General features: G+C 49.0%; 1 long non-coding RNA gene across 1 annotated transcript in view; it reads left to right on the top strand.

Annotated features, from left to right (window-relative positions):
- Positions 1-21,304, top strand: part of LOC144769469 (uncharacterized) — a 361,360-nt gene that overhangs the window by 10,276 nt on the left and 329,780 nt on the right. The gene's annotated exons all lie outside the window — the stretch shown is intronic.

Here is a 21,304-nt window from a genome sequence, read left to right as displayed (position 1 = left end):
GAGAGAGAGAAGAAGAGAGGGGGCGAGAGAGAGCCGACCCTGCGCACCCAGGCCACACTGCTCACCTGCTGCCACCAGTGTGTCTCCAACCGCATGCTGGTCCATATAACAGCACAACAGGTCCCACATCCGAGACAGACCCATCATCTGAAACAGAGACATGACTGGCACAGTACACACACTTGCACAAGACAACTTTGCCCGCCCACCCATGCACACCCAGGCAGAGGCATCCCAGCCCCTCCCGCTGCCCATCAGAGAATGCCCGCCCATGCACACCCGGGTGACACTGCTCACCTTCCGCCACCGGAGTGTAGACTGCAGGTCCCACCATGTGCCGCTGTAAGCCACAAACTGAGGGCCCGCAGACATGGCACCCTCCACATCATGCTTCCGCGCTGCGCTGGCTACCAGGTAACCCGTCAGGTGCTGGCACTATATTACACCATGGCATGATATGAACTAGGGCACACAGCAACATCGCAGCCTGCACAGCCGCTCAGCCCAATGGGTGCCACTAACTTTCTGACCCCGGAAGTGGGGCCACGTGGCGGTAGGCCCGTGCAGGACGGTGGTGCGTCCAGCAATGCACACAAATCCTGAGCAGTCCGGACCGCCAGGATGGGCCATCATCGCAGGGTGTACACCCGCTCAGCAGCTTAAGGTGTCAATGACGCAGTGCACCCTAAGTCACCGTCCCATGGCAGGGTGCCTGTGCAGGCCGTAACAAAGCATCTGCCACAAACCCTGCCCAACCCCATTCTGCGCCACGTGGTACTAGGCCCGTGCAGGCCACAACGCAGCGTCTGCAACCAGCCCTGTTCAAAAACAGTCATCACCATGTGGCGCTAGGCCCGTGCTGGCCTCGGGTACGTCATCCAGTCACCACCGGCAGAGGGGTATGTGACGTCGTCGGCCCCTTATATCTGCGGGGTCACATGGTTTGTGACGCCTGTGCCAGGTGGGTGTGGTGTGCGTGCAAACCTGTCCTCAGATAGTGTCTGTGACATGCTGACAACTAGACCAGTGACCTGCACACCACCACGGAGTATGCCTGCAATGCGTAGCAATGAGGCCCCCCCCAGGAGCTTGAGCAGAGTGGTCTGGCCTGCCATACGCCGAAACAGGGCAGGGTTTACAAAAGTGACTCATTGGCACTGGGCCTGGTTCAGTCCATGTCCGGACAAAAAATTGGCTGGTGCTTGTGTCCCTGTTGTGGTGTCCATTGGACCCGTGACACAATTTGATATGTAGCACCCTCTGACTGGCATCCCACAGGATGAGCATCATTGACGCAAGGTAAATCACTGTCCCTACATTCATCCACACATACATATATGAATGATGAACGACATGAAACAGCAGTGCGTCACTGGATGTTTATTGCACATCCAGTGCTTTTCCGCACCTGGAGTGGTACAGGGCACTGCCGAATACACCACACTATATGGGCCTGTGGAGGACCAGCCAGAGTCCAGCCCTGGAAGACAAGTACTGCAGTAGAGGAGAAGAGCAGTCCGCAGTCTGGTCGCCGTGTCATTGGTCATCAAACAGGATGTGGCGGTCCATGTCGCTGTCCAAGGTGAGTGCATCTGAGTGAATCGGGGGTTAGTGGAAGGTAATGAGGCCATGTGTAGGAAATGAATGCTACTGAGCCCTTCTGATCACAAGCCCATTCATGTCCTCATCCCCAGATATGTGCCCTGCCACACCTGGGGGTGTTGCTGTACTGGATGCAGCACTGTGTGGCACAGACACCTTAGGTGCCGGAGGTGGTCTCTCTCTCGCACTGTGTGGCACTGACACCTCAGGTGCGGGAGGTGGTGTATCTGCCACACTGTGTGGCACAGACATCTCAGGTGCCGGAGTGGTTAGGCCTGCCGCCCAGGGAGGCATGGTCACACCAGGGGGCGGAGATTTGGATGGTGTGGGGGCAGCAGCATTCAACATCGCCACGCCTTGTGGCAGCAATGCCATGATGAAGATCTGCAGGACATGGTAGATCCCAGCCATATTCCACTAATGTGCAGCTGCGGCTGCCATCCTTTCTGCATCCATCCGTACCATGTCCTCCATGAGCCTCCGCATGTGTGGCAGCTCACGCCTGGTATCGCTGGAGCCACTCTGAGTGGACAGGTGTTCTTCTCTCAACGTCATGACTCCAGCGATGTCACTCAGGGTTCGTTGGATGCCATGGAGCTGGGCTACACACCCAAGGATGGCGTCAAGTTTGGTTGCCGTGTTGCTGAAGCCCAACAGGACCTGCTCTGCTGTCTCCTTCTGGCTCACCAGCACATGGCGTTGGAAGGCCATGTGTAGTTCCTGGGAGTCTTGTGGAAAATTAGCACGGTTTGGTGAACATTATCTGCGCCATCTTGCCTCTTCCTCTGATGCCGCACTTTTCGTGCGCACCCGCCATTTTTAATGCCCTGATCAGAACAAGATGCCACTGGCCCCCGACATGGCCCTTCGCCCTCACCAAGCCTGCACGCTGACAAACCCCCTGCTTGCACCTGCCTTGAATCATAAACCCCTCTTCAGCGCTGCTCTGCCTCAGACCCCCATCCTGTTCCCAGCGCAACACCTCCCTTCTTCCCTTTCCTGGTCCCCGGCCCTTTGATGCAAACCCTTTTTCCCCGTGTGCCCGTTTGTCTTCTTCGTTCCCAGGCCGACACCCAGCTCTGCCGATACTATCCCTTGCCCCTCCCCGTGCAATAGAAAGCTTCCCTCATCAAAGGACCCCCGAGTTGATCAAAGCCCCCACCCCATGAGATCCGATCGAACCCCGCATTCCATGAATTGGCGGAATATCCAGCTGCGCGATAGTCATCACCTGCTGTGACCAGGGGGGGGACTTCTACTGTAAAAATGTGTGGGAACGGGCCCAAAGGGGGATTCCGGGAATGTCTTTTCCGTACATCAAAGCATTGTCATGAGTATGTAAACTGTAATAAAATTGCTAAAGACTGAATATAAGGGCCAGGCCCCAGAAATAAGTTAGAGCACCTCAGAACGATACCTGCTGTCTGTTTTGCTGTGTTCTCCTCCGGAGAGAATAAAACCTTGTTTCCTGCTTTCCAGTCTCCAGCGCCTGCCTCTTCATTGATTAATAATTCGTGGGTCACAGAGGCAAGACCGCCGGGCAAATCTCGATTGTCCCCGACCAAACACAGGTTTTTACAGTCTTGCGGGGGTGGCGTGGCTGTGGGTGCCCCCTGCTGGGTGCTTTGGGTAGGGGGTGGGGTCTCCTCAATGCAGCTGGGCTGCCCTGATCCTGGAGGTGAGTTGCGGATGAGGTCCATGATGTCTTGGATGGCTTGGGTGTCAATGCTGGTGTTGTCCTCCTCATCATCAGTGAAGAGTGACTGGGACTGCTCTTCAGGAGGTGTTGACGGTGCCCCTGCGATGTGAAGGGGAGATGGTGTATTACGATTTGTCTACCTGTGTGTAGCCGCATGGTACATGTTGACATTCAGACAGCATGGCATTGTACATTGTGATAGTCTGTGGATCTGGGCGAGGACACAGAGTCATGGTGGGTGTGCACTGTGCTCTGCTTTATCGTGCATGTGTGCCATTGTGCCCATCCCCACCCATCCCCCCAGTACCTGGTGGTCACTCACCCTGTTGCGGATGTGTTGTGTCCTGTTGAGCAGTGTCCGATCCCCCAACTCCGGCCACAGTCTCCACACTGATGACTGTCGACACCAGCTCCTCCATGTCATCCAGCTCAAGCTGAGGCGCTGGGCTCCCACCTCCAGTCTGCGTTGCTGCCTTCTGGTTGGCAGAGAGTATCTCCTTGGTCCGCCACTTGATGTCATGCCATCGCCTCTTGACCTAGTCCATTGTCCTCTTGTGCTCCCCGATGGCATTTACCTTGTCCACGATGTCCCGCCATATTCCGGTTTTTGTGCCCAATGACACGTTGGAGGTGACAAACAGTTCTTGATGGTGTTCCATCACCTCAGTGACTATGATCCTGTTCGCCTGCGGACTGACAGTCGTCTTCCTCTTCTTCATGTCCTTGCCCTTCTCTGTCCCTGAGGTCCCAGGCTGGTCGTCCGGTGTGCTTGTGGGCTTGTACTCGTCCTCTGCACCTGATCCAGCTGCCTCCATGGTGCTTGGGTGTTGGTCAGTTTGTCTTTGGGTGTTTTTCTACTTTTATGGTGATTTTTTCCGCCTGCCAGGTGTGTGTTGCCGGCCTGGCACTGCTTTTCGCTGGTTTCCTCATCGCGCCTGGGTCCATCACAAGTTTTTTGGTGTTGTGGTTTGTGTTTTTGTCTTCATCGAGGTGGTAGTTTTGCCGACTTTGTCCGCGGTTTCGGAAAACTATTGCATGCTACCGCCGTATTGTGTATTCCACGTTGACACAGGGTTATTTTCCCATGATGGGCTGCGCTGTTGAAAGTTGTGTTACGCTACTCTTGCGGTAGTTATCACACTTTTTTGTGAATATACCCCAAAGTTATTGGATGTATGTGGTGTTTAGTGGAATTGTGTGGTTTAATGTGAAATTATGTGGTGTGGAATGGAATTGTTTGGAGTTGAATTGTGTGGCATGAAACTGTATGGGATTGAGTGAAAATGTGTTGAGTGGAATTATGTGGCATGGTGTGGAGTGTATTTATGTGGACAGTGTGAATGGCACCCAGCAGTTGTTTTTGCGTCCCTCGCAAGAGCGCTTGAGTCTTGAGATGACTCCTGCTTCAGAAAGATGGATTTAACACTGCTTTGAAGTATAAAGGGGCTCTGCTGGGGGTAGAGGGGCATGGTGATTAAAGTCAGCTGTCTGAGTCTTCTGTTTTTACTCAGCAAGCCAGTGATGTTTCTTTTGCTCTTCCTCTGCAGCATGTTTATATCAAACGTGCATCAGCTTGTCTGCAGAGATGCCCTTAAATACATTTTAAGAAACTGCAGCCATTAAAAAAAGACACTAACATGTCTTCGGTGGGAGGGAGAAGAAGGAGCAAGAGAGAACATGAGCACTCATGTGATGTGCTCCAAGATTTAGCAAGAAGTAGCTCCTAAAACAGGAGCAATGGATGGACACAAGTACTTGGTCCATGCAATGAGGAAGGGCTAAACATGAGAAGAGGCATGATGAATGCATGCCATGGACTAACGGGAACTAAGGATATAAGAGTGACATTGCAGGGAACAAACTGTAAATGTACATATTGGGATGAAGCCCACAGATTGTTAACAACATGCCCTGAATAGACAGCACATGTGCACACACTAAAAAAGAAAAAAAAGAGCTATGATTCAGCAAGCGTTGACCGTGTCATAGCACACTAAAAATCTCAGATTTAAGGCATTAAGTATAAGTAAAAGCCAGACACCACAAGATATTCATTAAAGGTGTTAGCACCGAACCACATCTCTATTTAACTACTCCCTAGTAAATCAAGATTGCTAAATCCCACTAACAGCCATCAACTCAAGTGTTATCATTGCCAAGAAAGGACTATTAATTCAAAGCCTTAATGACATGCATGAAGTAATCTGGGACAACAGACATGAAATTGAGCTGCGACAAACATAAAACAATTCAGAGAAATCAGCTCTATAGCTTTGATAGACTTGCTTTGAGATTTCAGAAGCTTAAGCATAGTATTTTGTGCATTAATCTCCCGTGCTTCCTAAGGGACGACAACTGGACTACACAAATGACAAAGAACACAAACCGGTGACAGCCAAGCATCCTTCGGTCTTTCACTGGACTGGGTCAAGAATAAAACATTGGAGACGGCCCATATGTTGTGGTAAATAAATAATTAATTACCGGTACTATTTTTGAATATATTAACAATAACAGATAGCTCAATAAATAAGAGGCAGGATCCGATGTGTCCGAGTTGAACAGGCTTTATTCAGGCAAAAGGGAAGGGACTGGAACGGGACAGCCTGAAATAAAATAGGAAGGAAGGAAGGCAGCTGCACCATTTCATTAACAGTGCAGTGTATATATAGTAAGACATTTCAAATACATTACATACAGTAGGCGTAACTTGTGACAAGCGTAAGATAAGAACACATGGGCGGAAACAGAAGGCGTGTACAGGGCGTGCACTGAGACATGTGATGTGAAACGTCATAGAAATGTCATGAGTGGGCGGAAACATGGAGGGGGCTACCTGAGAGCAGCTGGGACCTTTAACCTAGTGGTGCGCGCAAACGGGCAATGACGTGTTATTAGGGAGAACTGGGGCTATGACTTCTGCACTAGAAGAGGAGACTAAAGTCTGCGGTGTCAGGACGACATGTACCTATAGCATATCTGGTATCTGGTGTTTGGAGTACATGTCGATAGAATCTAAAAGTTATCAGGGCAAAGGCTACTTGACACTAAGGCTGGTGCATGCATATATTCTACATGTATTGCGTGTGCTAGGAATATTCTATGAATATTAATACAGTATTTCTCTTACATGGAGACAGAAAGACTAGACTATAGCTGAACTGTTTATGCGGTTCAGTAGCTTAGGAATGCAGAGAAGGAAAGCTGGACTGATAACTGGAAGCATAACATATTCTTGGCAGACAGGCAGGCAGAGCCAGGCCGGGTACCGCGCTGCGAGGCAGGAAGTAAGTGAAGGGTCAGGGATGCAGGTGGGGGCTGCATCGCTCCTCAGAGTGGGTTCAGGAGACTGGAGCTTGAATCTAGTGTCCGGGCCCTTTGAGGCCTAGAAACGGGGACAATGCGGTGAATTAACGTGCATACTGTAAAACGTGGCAACATAGGCCTAATACTCGTTGCTTTCACGAGAACTGGATACTGGCATACTAGAGTTGGACACAACCATAATTGCGTCTTTAATCGATCAGAAGGGGATATACGCATATCGATCATGCACATATAACATAGGATGGGGAACACGTAGGCACATATAACAAGGCAAAATATAATTTTCCTCATTCCCTCCTTGTGACCTACGTTTCCATCAGGAAACATCAATATTCATGATACCATCTATCTGTTCATATAGCATCATTTGCTCGTCTCGAATTGTCTTGGAACGGGACTTAGGACTAGGAATACAAGAGGTAGCACACAAGCCGCAAATCGCAGGGCCACATTGTAAACAGAGGCAGCAACTGAATATGATCATTACTGCTATACCTAGGAATGACAATACTTTCCATCCCCAGGCAGATATGATACTCCAGAGCCAACCAGACCATGTCCAGGTGCCTGGATTCTGGTTTAACTGATGGGCAATTTTATGAAGTCTCGTTATAGCTGAATAAACAGACGGCGCGTTATTAGGAATGAAAATGCAGCAACTAGATCCGATGACTCTACAAGCTCCTCCTCTATCGGCCAGTATGACGTCAAGAACGAGACGATTTTGGAGCACGACAAATCTAATGGCAGATTGCTCTTCGGTTAAATTACCTAGAGCGGAAGTAGTCTCATTCACTACTGCTTCAAGGGTTCTGGTTAGCCTACGTATTAACTTACTATTCTGGACAGGACCTATAAAGAAAAAGAAACCTTTATTGAAGTCTTGATACTGTTCTAGAGTAGTTTCAGTTTGATCGACAATTGGGGACTCAGTCTCCCTTCTATGTCTAACGTGTACTAGATGTGTGTTTCGGTGATAATCAGATGGGGCTAGGAAAACTGGTGGCAGTAGGAAGGCAATGTAACATGTTCCATCCCAATCTAGGGGCAGACGAACATATGCGGTCTGACCACAAACAAAATAAGAATGACGTGAGGCTTTGAAAATAGATTTCCCACTGTCACTATACTCGACTACAGTAGTACAATCACTATGACCTACATGTGCGGAACCATTCTTTCTGACACATAATTCGCCTTTAACTGGTAGAACTGAAATAGCAGGCAAATCTGGAGTAGTCTCGGACTGAACATTCAGAACCATGAAATTCGAGGAATAATTACCTAGATCATATACTTCATTTTCTAGATCTAACCCTGTTCTATGGGAAAGACCTTCCTTGTCTGGGAAACATGTTCGATTCAGAAGGGACATATCAGTTAGGGATGACGTTAACGTGGACCATGCTCCACACGAACCATTATGTGAAAAAGGATAAGGAAAGAGTGGCAGAACTCCCTTCGGTGTCTGGAAAGGGGGGAGTCGACCACACACCCAACAATTAGTGGCATTGCTGGTCTGGTGTGAATAGTGCAGCATTCGGATAAAGGTATTATTACGCATAGCAAGACGATAGGATAACTCGTGAGGAGGCAGGTCACTAAATGTGTGCTCTACTGTAACATTAGAAAACATATGTACATGTGAAATAGGAAAACATAAATGTAATGCATAACTTATGCATGTAACCATAAGACTCAGGAACAATAAAAAGAATAGAGTAACGATACATCTCTTAGAGTTTTGACTAACTCTCTCACTGTGTGGGTCTATCTCATACATGTCAGGAACCTGTCTAACCGTTTCACCCGAGAGGGACTTAGACAATTAAACTGGCTGACTTACTAGACCTCAACTTGGATTTGTACTCCTGCTGCGGAGTTTTCTCTAACAGGGGAATTTTAGATTCAGTTTCTGGGCAGTCCTTGAGAACGGGGCAGTCCTTGAGAAAAGATTTAGCTTTGAGTCCATGGAATTTCTTGACGTGGCTGGCGTGTAGCCACCCTTTTCGGTTTTCAATCTTCACTGCTGTCCGGGTGGTGAGGAGAACGAGGCGGGGCTCCTTCCAGCGGGGCTCCAGCGGACTTGAACGATCAAAATTGCGGATCAGCACGAGATCCCCCGGAACGATCTCGTGTGGTTTCACGTCGGTGTTGTCTGGAAATGCAGCGGCAACCTGTGAACGACAAGATTGTAGTGCAGACATCAAGGAAGCCAGGTAATCTGTCAGCATATTACTGTCAACATCGGTAATGATACGGGGTCTAGGTGTACCCCACATATTGGGGGGACGTCCAAACACTATCTCATACGGGGACAGACCTGAACGGGAGTGAGCGACCATTCTCATATAGAAAAGGGCGACTGGCAGTGCTACTATCCAATCTACACCTTTCTCTGCACACACTTTAGCAATGCGGATTTTCAGAGTCTGGTTATGTCTCTCTACGAGACCGGCTGCTTCAGGATGGCGTACACAATGGAACTTCCACTGGTACCCTAACGGAAGGGAAACTTGTTTCATGAGCTCGGATGAGAATGGCTGGCCGTTATCTGAATACACGACCCTAGGTAATCCATAGCGGGGAAAGAACTCACGAACCAACTGCCTGGCAGTGGTCGCGGCTGTGTAATCTGGAACTGGATATGCTTCTGTCCACCTGGACAAAGCGCATACGACTACGAGGACATACTTGAAACCTCGACATCGCTCCATCTGAATATAATCCATCTGGAGGACTTCAAAAGGGTGGTCAGGAGGATGGAATCCACCTTGTTCCACCGGGACACCTTTACCTGGATTGAACTGACAACATATCATGCAGGTACGCACTTTCTGCTTGGCTGCTGCTCGTAAATGCTTGTTAAACCAGATGTTCTGGATACTGTCTAACATGGCTTTTTCTCCTAAGTGTGCTGGACTATGTGCGGTGTTAATAATGACTTGAACCATAGAGTCGGGGAGAAACCATGTGGCTTTTCCCTTCGTCAACCATCCTTGATCTGTCTGGACCCCTCCTTGTTCAGACCATTTCTTGATTTCTTCTGGAGTGGCATGTGACTGTATATCTATTACATCTTGTGTTGGGTCCTTAACTGTTATACAAGTAGTCTGATCTGGCATGTCTGTTTGTGTCGGGTTAACTGGAATGTCTGGAGTCTGAGCTGTAAGCTTGGCTGTTCGATCTGCTAGATCGTTACCTTGGGAAATGATGTCGGTGACTTTCGTATGTGCCTTGCACTTCATGATAGCGATAGCTGTCGGTAAATGTATTGCATCTAACAGAGCTTGAATGAGGGGGCCATGTTGAATCTTGGTTCCATGAGAAGTCATAAAACCTCTTTCTTGCCAGAGCACTCCAAAGTCGTGTACGACTCCGAATGCATAACGTGAATCTGTGTATATGTTTACTTTCAAGTTCTTCGCTCGTATGCAGGCTTGGGTCAGAGCGACAAGCTCTGCTGCTTGAGCAGACAGGGTGTCAATACGATGTGTTTCTATAACTTCGGTTTCAGTAGTCACTGCATACGCGGCTACTAGTTCTCCTGTACTTGTTCTCATACATGAACCATCCACATAAAGTGTCAGGTCGGGATTAGGTAATGCAATGTCTGTCAAGTCTTGTCTTGGCTTTGTCATGGTGTTAACAACTTCCACACAGTCATGTGTGGCAGGATTTGAAGTAACTGACGGTAACAGTGTAGCTGGATTTAAAATGTTGCAGCGTTTGATTTCTATGTGTGGCTGGAACAGTGTCAGTTCATAACCTGTTAAACGTGCAATTGTCAAGTGCTGAGTCTGTGTTCGGTTTAAAAGAACCTCTACGGAGTGTGGAACTTGTACTGTCAGGGAGTGTCCTAACACTATGGAATCACTTTGTCTGATAGCTAGAGCTGTAGCTGCAACTGACTTGAGGCACGCAGGCAGCGCCTGGGCCACCGGATCTAATGTGCTAGAGAAATAAGCACAGGGCTTGTATTGTCCTGCTTGATCTTGTGTGAGAACAGATAATGCAGTACCATCACGTTCAGTAACAAAAAGTGTAAAGGGCTTACTATAGTTCGGTGTTGCTAGAACAGGTGCTTTACATAAAGCTTTCTTTAACTCATTGAAAACAAGTGTATGTTCCTGGGTCCAAGGGTCCAAGGGAGGACAGTCGATACGGCTGCCTCCTGTGTCGTTAACTGTATCAGTGGCTTGGCTAGAAATGCGTACTGAGGAATCCATTGTCTGCAGTAAGAAGTGAGGCCGATAAAAGCTCGTACCTCCTTCTGAGTCTTGGGCTGTGGAAGACGTGCTATTAACTGGATACGGTCTGGTGTCAACTGCCTACCCCTCTTGGACAGTAAGTGTCCAAGGTAGACCACTTGCTGGACACAGAATCGCAACTTGGAAGGGGACACCTTGTGCCCCATCTCGGCCAGAAAATACAGGACTGTAAGTGACGCACGTTCGCAGTCACGTTCAGAACGGGCTGTGATCAGTAGATCATCGACATACTGGAGCAGGGCAGTGTCAATTGGCATGTGAATATTGTCTAGTTGTCTTTTCAGTGCTTGACTGTAAATACTAGGACTTTCTGTAAATCCTTGAGGAGCTCGTGTGAATTTATAGCTCCTTCCATTTAAACAGAAACCGAAAAGGAACTGGCTGTCTGGATGAATAGGGACACTAAAGAATGCGTTCTTGAGATCGATAACTGTAAAGAACGTGGCTTCAGAATCAATGGCTGTCAAGAGTGAGGAAATATCAGGGACCACTGGGTATTGGGGTATGATACATTTATTAAGTTCTCGAAGGTCAATCACTAATCGATAAACTGGAGGTGCATTTGGATCAGTACGTTTCAGGACTGGAATGATAGGAGAATTACATACATTGGAGTCAGTTTCTACAACCACTCCTTGAGCAATGAGTTCGTCAATAATTTTGGATAAGGCTGCTACAGCCTCAGGTGGCAATTTGTACTGTCGGATTCGTGGTAATACAACACCTTGCTTCAGGGTAACACGATGGGGTGTGATATGCATACAACCTACATCAGTTGGACCTTGCGCCCATAAATGCTGCGGTACATTCAATAATCTTGGATCAAAATCACGTAATACATAATGACCTTTAAAATCACGCAGAAACAAACGGACCCCTTCTGGGGAGCAGCATATGACTGCTCCTAATTCTTTCAGAGTTTTAATGCCTAATAAATTTTCTGGACAGGACTTCGTGAGTAACAAGTCTGTAGTTCGGGACAATGGACCAACTTCTAGAGTAACTGGTTTCGATATTTCATTAACAATAGGCTTTCCTGAAAATCCAAGGGAAACATTTCTAGAGCCTGAGAGCGGAGCCCCTGGAACCTCGTCATGACTGATGGTAGTCCTACTTGCCCCTGTATCAATCAGAAACTTTCTGTCTTTCCCTAATACTTGACTGTGTACATAGGGACCCTCTTGATCTACAGGAATCTCGATGAGAGGCAAGCCTACCTCCCTCTCTAGGCTGTTTCATGAATATGGCTGATAATCTGGATTCTCTGACTGTGCATACTGGTACATCTGCTGTGTAACGTGTTGTGTTGCAGCTATAGGCTGCGGTGCTGTAACTGTCTGTTGTGCATTCTGTGGTGGCTGGGAATTCTGTGAAACTTGTTCTTGTCTAAACGGACGTGGTCTCTCTTTAGTCTTACCAGTAGCTATGTTGTGTTTCAGAACTGCACATTCGTTTATAAAATGACCTGGCTGTTTACAGTAATTGCATGTCCCTTTAACGGGAGCTGCAGGATGGCTGGCTTGATTCGGACCCCTCTTCTGACTGTCTTGTGGAACAGATTGTGCAACTAGTACTTTCATTTTCGTGTCTTTCATACGTCTCTTTTCGTGTTCCTGCTCTTCCCTGATTCTGTTCTGGTGATACTGGAGCATCTGGAGCATCTGTGACGGAGTATTAGCTTGCCATGTACTTTCGACTTTCAGTACTCGATTTTTAACTTGTGGACTTGAATTCTCGACTAGTTTGGTAACAAAAAGATGAGGGTACGATTCACTACTTGTTTTCAGACCACTATTAATAATGAAACATTTCTCAAATCTAGAATAAAAATCACTAGTATCTTCGTCTTGTTTCTGTTTACAGGCTGAGATGGCATCCCAATCTTCCTTTTTCGTGGCTAGTAATCTTGGCAAAACTTGTATTAACAATTCGGGCAAAGCTTTAGCTTTATCCCCAAGACCGGTACCTGGTACTCGTGTATTATCTTCAGCTTCTAATGCTGTCCAATCTATCTTTTTCTCTCCCACCTCCCATTCTTTTTCTTTGAGTTTTTCATATATGCCCGCAGGCAACAGGACCTTTAACATTTTAATGATATCAGGATACGTGTATTCTCCCATACGGAGCATGTCCTTCAATTCACGGTGAAACCCTGCTGGATCTTTATCATGACAAGGAATTAACTTTTTCATTTCTAAGAGTTCTATTTTCGTGATAGGGGTGTAAACAAATACTCGTTCTAGACTACCATCTTCTCCCTTAACTGGATGCACTTCCCGTAACGGATTCTGTCTGTCTATGTAGAATGATTTTCTTTCTGGGGGTGAGGCGTGAACAAAATGTGGATTCAGAAATGTTCGGTATTTGTGGCGCTGTTCTAGAATGACACTAATTAAATCGGTACCTAGACCTATCCATCTGTATTGGAGTAACTCGTTCAATACATCATGTAGAGGACCTGGATCAGAATGCTGTTCCTCATACAGTGTAATGAGGTGCTGGATCATATATGTACCCACCAGACGTTGCTCGGCTGGGGGCAGTTTCAGAAACGTTTGTGCCACTATTTCATCTGGAAACGTGGTAGAATCACTAGTCCATCGGACTGCTGATCGGGCGAGTTCTTGTTCATGCATTGTACTAAGCTCGCTATAACCTATTCGTGATTTCAGAATTTGATCGGTGGCCTGGAATACTTGCTCAAGAGAACACTGTTCTGGTACTGGAGGAGAAAAAACTTTCTTGTAATCTAGGCGTGAATATCGGTCGGAAAGTCTAGTTCTACCTACATACGCTATTCTGGAGGGATTCTCGCTGTCTACCTCTTCACTAGAAGAGTCACTCTCTTTCTCGGTTGCTCTTTTTGCTTCTCGTTCCTTGTGTATACGTATTATTTCCTTACGAATTTTCTTATACATACTCTCTATACAACCTTGTGTCTTGTGTTTTCCCTCGGCTATATTGTCACTCCACCTGGTTAGGACTTTCATCTCGTCTTGGTCTTTATCTGGATAATCTTGCTCTCTTATTAAACAGTTAATCAGGAACTTTAAAATCATGAGCTGAGTCTCGACTTTTCTTTGAACCATGGCTTCGTGAATACTTCCTGGATTCTCTCCTGTACGGATGAAACGATATATTCTGTTCAGATGTTCCTTCATATCGGGCAGGGTGATCAAAAAGCTGGCCACCCGTCTTAAACGTACTGAATATAAGATCATGTGATCTTCGCCTGGAACTGGATCATATATACAATCAGTAAGAAGTCGCTTGAGATCTGTGTATGTCGCCACTTTTGGCGTACGCTGTAACGCTACGTCGTGCAGCGTCAGACGTTTCGGTTGAGGCGGGGTGCGAGGAGCACTTCCCCCCGCGGCTCCTAAACTAGAATCGTCGGTGAATACTGTACGGGCTGGTAGAGTGACTGGCATAACGGGTACATTTACTGTGGGCTGGTCCGGGGGTGCTGGAACATGAACTTGACCCCCGGGAACAGTAGTTGGCGGGACAGAAATTACATTATTAACGGGAGCAGGCGGAACAGGCAGAACATGATTTGCATATGCTGGGACTGTGTCGTCCAAATAGGACGAAATAAAAATTTCAGCTGCGGTCGGTTTATGACGTAGCTTAATCGGGACCATTGGCGGCGGTAAATTACCGGGTACTTCCGGGGTTGCCTTCGGCAAGCCCTCGGCAAGAAGAGGATACATACCTTTAATAAGGGCATTTCTCTGTCGGTCTGACTGTTCTGCTCTAACTCGTTCACCTTCTTCTATTAATTCCCTTTCTTGGGCTTTTTCTGAGGATTCCCTACTTAATTCTGTTTTTCTGAATTCTTTTTCGGTTCTTTTATGAGATTCTTTGCGCCATAACTCGATGGCATCTTTCTGGGATTGTCTGGCTTTCTTTTTCCATAATGCTTCTTCTACTCGCATGATGCACTCGGCATCCCATGTACCTGATACGGGCCATCTATATTTCTCTTCTAGTTCCTTAGTATAGTCCACCCATAAGTCTAGATATATTATGGCATCTAGGCCATGCTTGTGATACATAAAATGTCCTGGACTGTCCCTAGGAGGGACAGGAACTGCTTCTTCGAGTAACCCTTTTCTGGTCTTTAACTGACGTAATTTCGGGAACAGAGGCATTTCGGTAATACACTTGGAACACAATACACAATAATCACAGTAATAGAATAGCAAACAAATCTCTCATACCACGACATAAAAATACATTGATAACAGTTCGAACAGAATAATACCTGATACACTGAAAACAGAACACATGAATTTCTCGAGAACGAAACTTACTAGAATTACTGGATGCACTGCTAAAACAGTACAGAACATACCGGTCCCATAAAGAGACACGTCAGGACCCGTATCCACCTAGGTGAATACTTCGGACTGGATCTGCGTACCCAAACCCAACGGACCAGGAACAAACTAATGATCCTGTCTAGATACTTCCCCCGCGACGGTACTCACCGGGAAGCAGAAACTGGAAGGCCTCGGACTGGACTGGACTGCTACGACGTCGGACTACTACATACTTCGGAAACTTCGGAAACAGGTGGGCCTCCAGATACTTCGGACCCTGCTCTCTCGGCTTGGGCTCTGGTCGGGACGAACCGCATTCCACACCGCTTCGTCTGGATGTCGGACCGCAGTCTCCGTCTCCTCCGTGGGCCTGAGGGAGACTTGAAGCAGAAATATCTGCACGTGCACGGTATTGTTCCGTCACGGCTGCAGAGGGTCAGGGGACCGGCGTTGCATCGCCAGCGCGTGAGGAAGGGGTAAGTCCCTGTTCGGGCGCCATTTATGTGGTAAATAAATAATTAATTACCCGTACTATTTTTGAATATATTAACAATAACAGATAGCTCAATAAATAAGAGGCAGGATCCGATGTGTCCGAGTTGAACAGGCTTTATTCAGGCAAAAGGGAAGGGACTGGAACGGGACAGCCTGAAATAAAATAGGAAGGAAGGAAGGCAGCTGCACCATTTCATTAACAGTGCAGTGTATATATAGTAAGACATTTCAAATACATTACATACAGTAGGCGTAACTTGTGACAAGCGTAAGATAAGAACACATAGGCGGAAACAGAAGGCGTGTACAGGGCGTGCACTGAGACATGTGATGTGAAACGTCATAGAAATGTCATGAGTGGGCGGAAACATGGAGGGGGCTACCTGAGAGCAGCTGGGACCTTTAACCTAGTGGTGCGCGCAAACGGGCAATGACGTGTTACTAGGGAGAACTGGGGCTATGACTTCTGCACTAGAAGAGGAGACTAAAGTCTGCGGTGTCAGGACGACATGTACCTATAGCATATCTGGTATCTGGTGTTTGGAGTACATGTCGATAGAATCTAAAAGTTATCAGGGCAAAGGCTACTTGACACTAAGGCTGGTGCATGCATATATTCTACATGTATTGCGTGTGCTAGGAATATTCTATGAATATTAATACAGTATTTCTCTTACATGGAGACAGAAAGACTAGACTATAGCTGAACTGTTTATGCGGTTCAGTAGCTTAGGAATGCAGAGAAGGAAAGCTGGACTGATAACTGGAAGCATAACATATTCTTGGCAGACAGGCAGGCAGAGCCAGGCCGGGTACCGCGCTGCGAGGCAGGAAGTAAGTGAAGGGTCAGGGATGCAGGTGGGGGCTGCATCGCTCCTCAGAGTGGGTTCAGGAGACTGGAGCTTGAATCTAGTGTCCGGGCCCTTTGAGGCCTAGAAACGGGGACAATGCGGTGAATTAACGTGCATACTGTAAAACGTGGCAACATAGGCCTAATACTCGTTGCTTTCACGAGAACTGGATACTGGCATACTAGAGTTGGACACAACCATAATTGCGTCTTTAATCGATCAGAAGGGGATATACGCATATCGATCATGCACATATAACATAGGATGGGGAACACGTAGGCACATATAACAAGGCAAAATATAATTTTCCTCAATGTAAGCGTATATGATTATAACCCGTTGAGCCATTTTTATAGCAAGTTTAAAAACAAGTATTGCAACAAGCCCTTGAACAAAGATATGCTTCATGAGCAGATGTGAGTAGTAGAGATTTAATGGTTTAAAAGCCAGTACCGCCGTCCAGAAAAGATAGAGGAGCAAGGTATTCTTACCAGACAGCTGCTAGGCAAAAAATTCAAACGAATGCTGAGTGTTAAAGCCTACAAAACACCTTCTGCATCAAACAAAATCAAATTTAATGAAAATATCCCAGCACTTCTTTCATTAATGGTAATCTTGTTGGAAACAGGAGTAACTAACATGCCAACATATGTGAACATGTCAAAGGTATTTAGAATATTCAAGAAAAACAAACGCTTTTGGGGACGAAAAAGAAAATAATGAACAATTGTTTTGTGTAAGAATCATGAATTTGCCATCTAAGGGGCCTATTAGGATGGCGGACGGAAATGTGTCCCGTCCGCCATGGTCGCTGCAAAAACACTCCCGACCGCACCGCGGATAATCCACGGTTGCGATTAGGATATTTATGTCAAGAAACACCGACCGCGACGGACAGATCACATCAAACACCGTCCGCGGCGGACGGATCACACCAAAGACCGCCGTAAGCGGACGGTACCAAAGAAACACCCTCCGCCGCGGACAAACATGACCGCGGAAACGGGCCCAACCGCCGCTATACCTGCGGAGGGTCCGTCCGCACGATTAGGATAACGCCGCCATTCCAACGGAACTCACCACCTCCCTCGACCGCAGCGGAAACAATGCATCGAAAAACGGAGCATGACTGCGGAAGGACCAAACGAACAACATCCCTGCCGTCAAACCGATTACAAAATGGCTGACGGAAGTAAATAAAAACACACTAAACAGGAGACCCACCCACCTGAAACACCCCCCCAACAACTACACGCCCCAATGACCCCCCCCCCAGCACCGAAAAATGCACCCAAGTCACCACACCCACAGAACACCTGACTGGCAACAACCATTGGGACACAACTACCACACAGAGTATAAAATAAATCCCTCCCATTACCACAATCCTTTGCATCACAGCATAGCTGCAAGCAAGAGACAGAATACCACTAACAGCAGACACACACAAACACACATACAAGCTGCACACAAACACACACACCACACAAACCCCTACACACCACACACCTACACACCCCACCTCACCCCACCAATACCTTGCACATCACACACCATCGCAGCCAAGAAAAACCCCAAGTTCACAGACAGTGAGTTGAAGGTCATGGTGAATGAAATCATCCGTGTCGAACCACATCTGTTCGGCACCCTAGTCCAGCAGACCACCTTGGCAACCAAAAACAACATGTGGGACAGGATAGTGACCAGAGTGAATGCGTCAGGGACCGTGCCACGCACCAAACACGAGATCCAGAGGCAGTGGCACGACCTCAAGGCAAGGGTGAAAGGCATCAGGGCCAAGAACCACCTGCGGGCACACCACACTGGCGGTGGCACTCCCCCGGAGCCCATATCATTTGCAGAATGGGAGGAGAAGGTGCTGGGCATACTGCACCCTGAGAGCCTGGAAGGAATCGAAGAGGGACTTGAGGCTGGTAAGTACAAACCAATGACCACTATCACACTGTCATGGTCTGCCTTGCACAACTGCCAAGACACATCTCCCAGGCTCCAATCCATGCATGTGGACCACACAGTCACTCAAATGTGAATTCCTGGGCTCAAATGCACCCACCATGACCAGCCACAAATGTTGCCTCCTACCTTCCCAGGCTTGCATGTTGTCAAAGCAGCCAACACCACAACTCCCAACAGGCCCCCATGTCTACAGGGAGGGTGGGGGTGAGGGGGGGTGTGAGAGTCCAGCACACAACTCCCAACAGGCCCCCATGTCTACAGGAAGGGTGGTGTGGGGTGGGGGGGTGAGAGACCAGCACTACAACTCCCAACAGGCCCCCATGTCTACAGGGAGGGTGGGGGTGGGTGGGTAAGAGTCCAGCACTATAACTCCCAACAGGCCCCCATATCGACAGTGAGGGTGGTGGGTGTTGGGGGTGTGAGAGTCCAGCACACAACTCCCAACAGGCCCCCATGTCTACAGGGAGGGTGGGGGTGGGTGGGTGAGAGTCCAGCACTACAACTCCCAACAGGCCCCCATGTCGACAGTGAGGGTGGTGGGTGGTGGGGGGTGTGAGAGTCCAGCACACAACTCCCAACAGGCCCCCATGTCTGAAGGGAGGGTGGGGGTGGGTGGGTGAGAGTCCAGCACTACAACTCCCAACAGGCCCCCATGTCGACAGGGAGGGTGGGGGTGGGTGGGTGAGAGTCCAGCACACAACTCCCAACAGGCCCCCAAGTCTACAGGGAGGGTGGGGGTGGGTGGGTGAGAGTCCAGCACTACAACTCCCAACAGGCCCCCATGTCGACAGTGAGGGTGGTGGGTGATGGGGGTGTGAGAGTCCAGCACTACAACTCCCAACAGGCCCCCATGTCGACAGTGAGGGTGGTGGGTGGTGGGGGTGTGAGAGTCCAGCACTACAACTCCCAACAGGCCCCCATGTCTGCAGGTTGGGGGTGGGTGGGTGGGTGAGAGTCCAGCACACAACTCCCAACAGGCCCCCATGTCTACAGGGAGGGTGGTGGGGGGTGGGGGGTGAGAGACTAGCACTACAACTCCCAACAGACCCCCATGTCTAATGGAAGGGTGGGGGTGGGTGGGTGAGAGTCCAGCACACAACTCCCAACAGGCCCCCATGTCTACAGGGAGGGTGGTAGGTGGTGGGGGGTGTAAGAGTCCAGCACACAACTCCCAACATGCCCCCATGTCTACAGGGAGGGTGGAGGTGGGTGGGTGAGAGTCCAGCACTACAACTCCCAACAGGCCCCCATGTCGACAGTGAGGGTGGAGGGTGGTGGGGGGTGTGAGAGTCCAGCACTACAACTCCCAACAGGCCCCCATGTCAACAGTGAGGGTGGTGGGTGGTGGGGGTGTGAGAGTCCAGCACTACAACTCCCAACAGGCCCCCATGTCTACAGGGAGTGTGGTGGGGCGTGGGGGGTGTGAGAGACCAGCACTACAACTCCCAACAGGCCTCCATGTCTCATCCCAGAGCAAAGTGGAGTCCGTCCACCATTTGCTGACCAGTGCATCTCCACCTTCAAACTTACAGGTAGATAGACATCTTCACAGGGGCACCATCCAATAGCAGGACCGGACCACACATATCCAAGAATAGACTCCCCACCTCCACGCCACTATATTGCCCTGTACTGTCAACCACAACATGATGACAACAACAACCATGTCCTGATTCCATAGTGATTTGTAATGTTGCAACCAAAAACCTGTCATGTCCACAGCATTTATTCTGAAATTCTTGTCCCTCAGGTGATCGCAACTTGACCGGCGAAAGCAGCAACCGCCAGCACCAGTCGCCACCTCACAGCCCGGACTCTCTGGTGACGATCCCATTGACAGCTCGGGTACAGAGGACGATGCTGGCCCAAGCACACTCCCAGGGCCATCAGGCTCTCAGGACATCCCTGCCTCCACCACCTTGGCCTGTGTCACAACACCAACACCTGCCATTGTGAGCTGTGTAGCTACCACCACCACCACCACCACCACCACCACCACCACTCCTGCCTGTACCACCCTGTCTGACCCATCGCCCGATGATGGGCCATCGACATCTCAGGCTAGCAGGGAGAGTGGACGGGAGAGGACACAGGTGAGGCCACAGCTCACAACCAGGAGTGCAGGTGCTAGGTGAGGTCGGGAACGAGACCCACCCCATCCTGGGACCGAGACCCTGGATGCCATCGCCAGAGTCCATGCCTCCTATGATCGGTCGCAGGCACAGGCGGATCGGGCCCACCAAGATTCGCTAGAGAGCTGCCAGCTGATGTGGTCCATGGACACTCGCATTGGCCAAATTGTGGACCTCATGGGCCAGCATACTGCTCTTTGGAGGGAGTGGTTATCCCACGCCACACCACCTCCCCCTCACCGAAGTGCCCAGCGGGACAGGTCACCAACACCACCGCCACCATCACCTGAGGCCACTGACAGGGAGGTGGCCCCTGACCAACCTGCCCCCACAGCTGTCTCCGCTCCGGCTCCAAGACGGAGGAGCCGTCCGAGGCTGGATCCAGCTGAGAGCAGTGGCAATGCACCATCCACCCGCTCTAAGAGGGGCCGCCACTGACTTCACCCTTCCTTGAGCCTGCCATTCACCCTGCGAACTATCTTGCCCCACAATGCCAAGCATTGGCACACGTCTGTTGGACTAGGTGGACATCACACAATGTGGTGTCCCCACGGTGTTTTCATCTGCCATGACCTTCAACTCTCACTTCCCCCCGAACACCTACTTGTAAATATGCACTAACATC

This window comes from Lissotriton helveticus, chromosome 1_1, assembly GCF_964261635.1.
Source record: "Lissotriton helveticus chromosome 1_1, aLisHel1.1, whole genome shotgun sequence".
NCBI lineage: Eukaryota > Metazoa > Chordata > Amphibia > Caudata > Salamandridae > Lissotriton > Lissotriton helveticus.
This window is presented reverse-complemented; position numbering and strand designations above follow the sequence as displayed.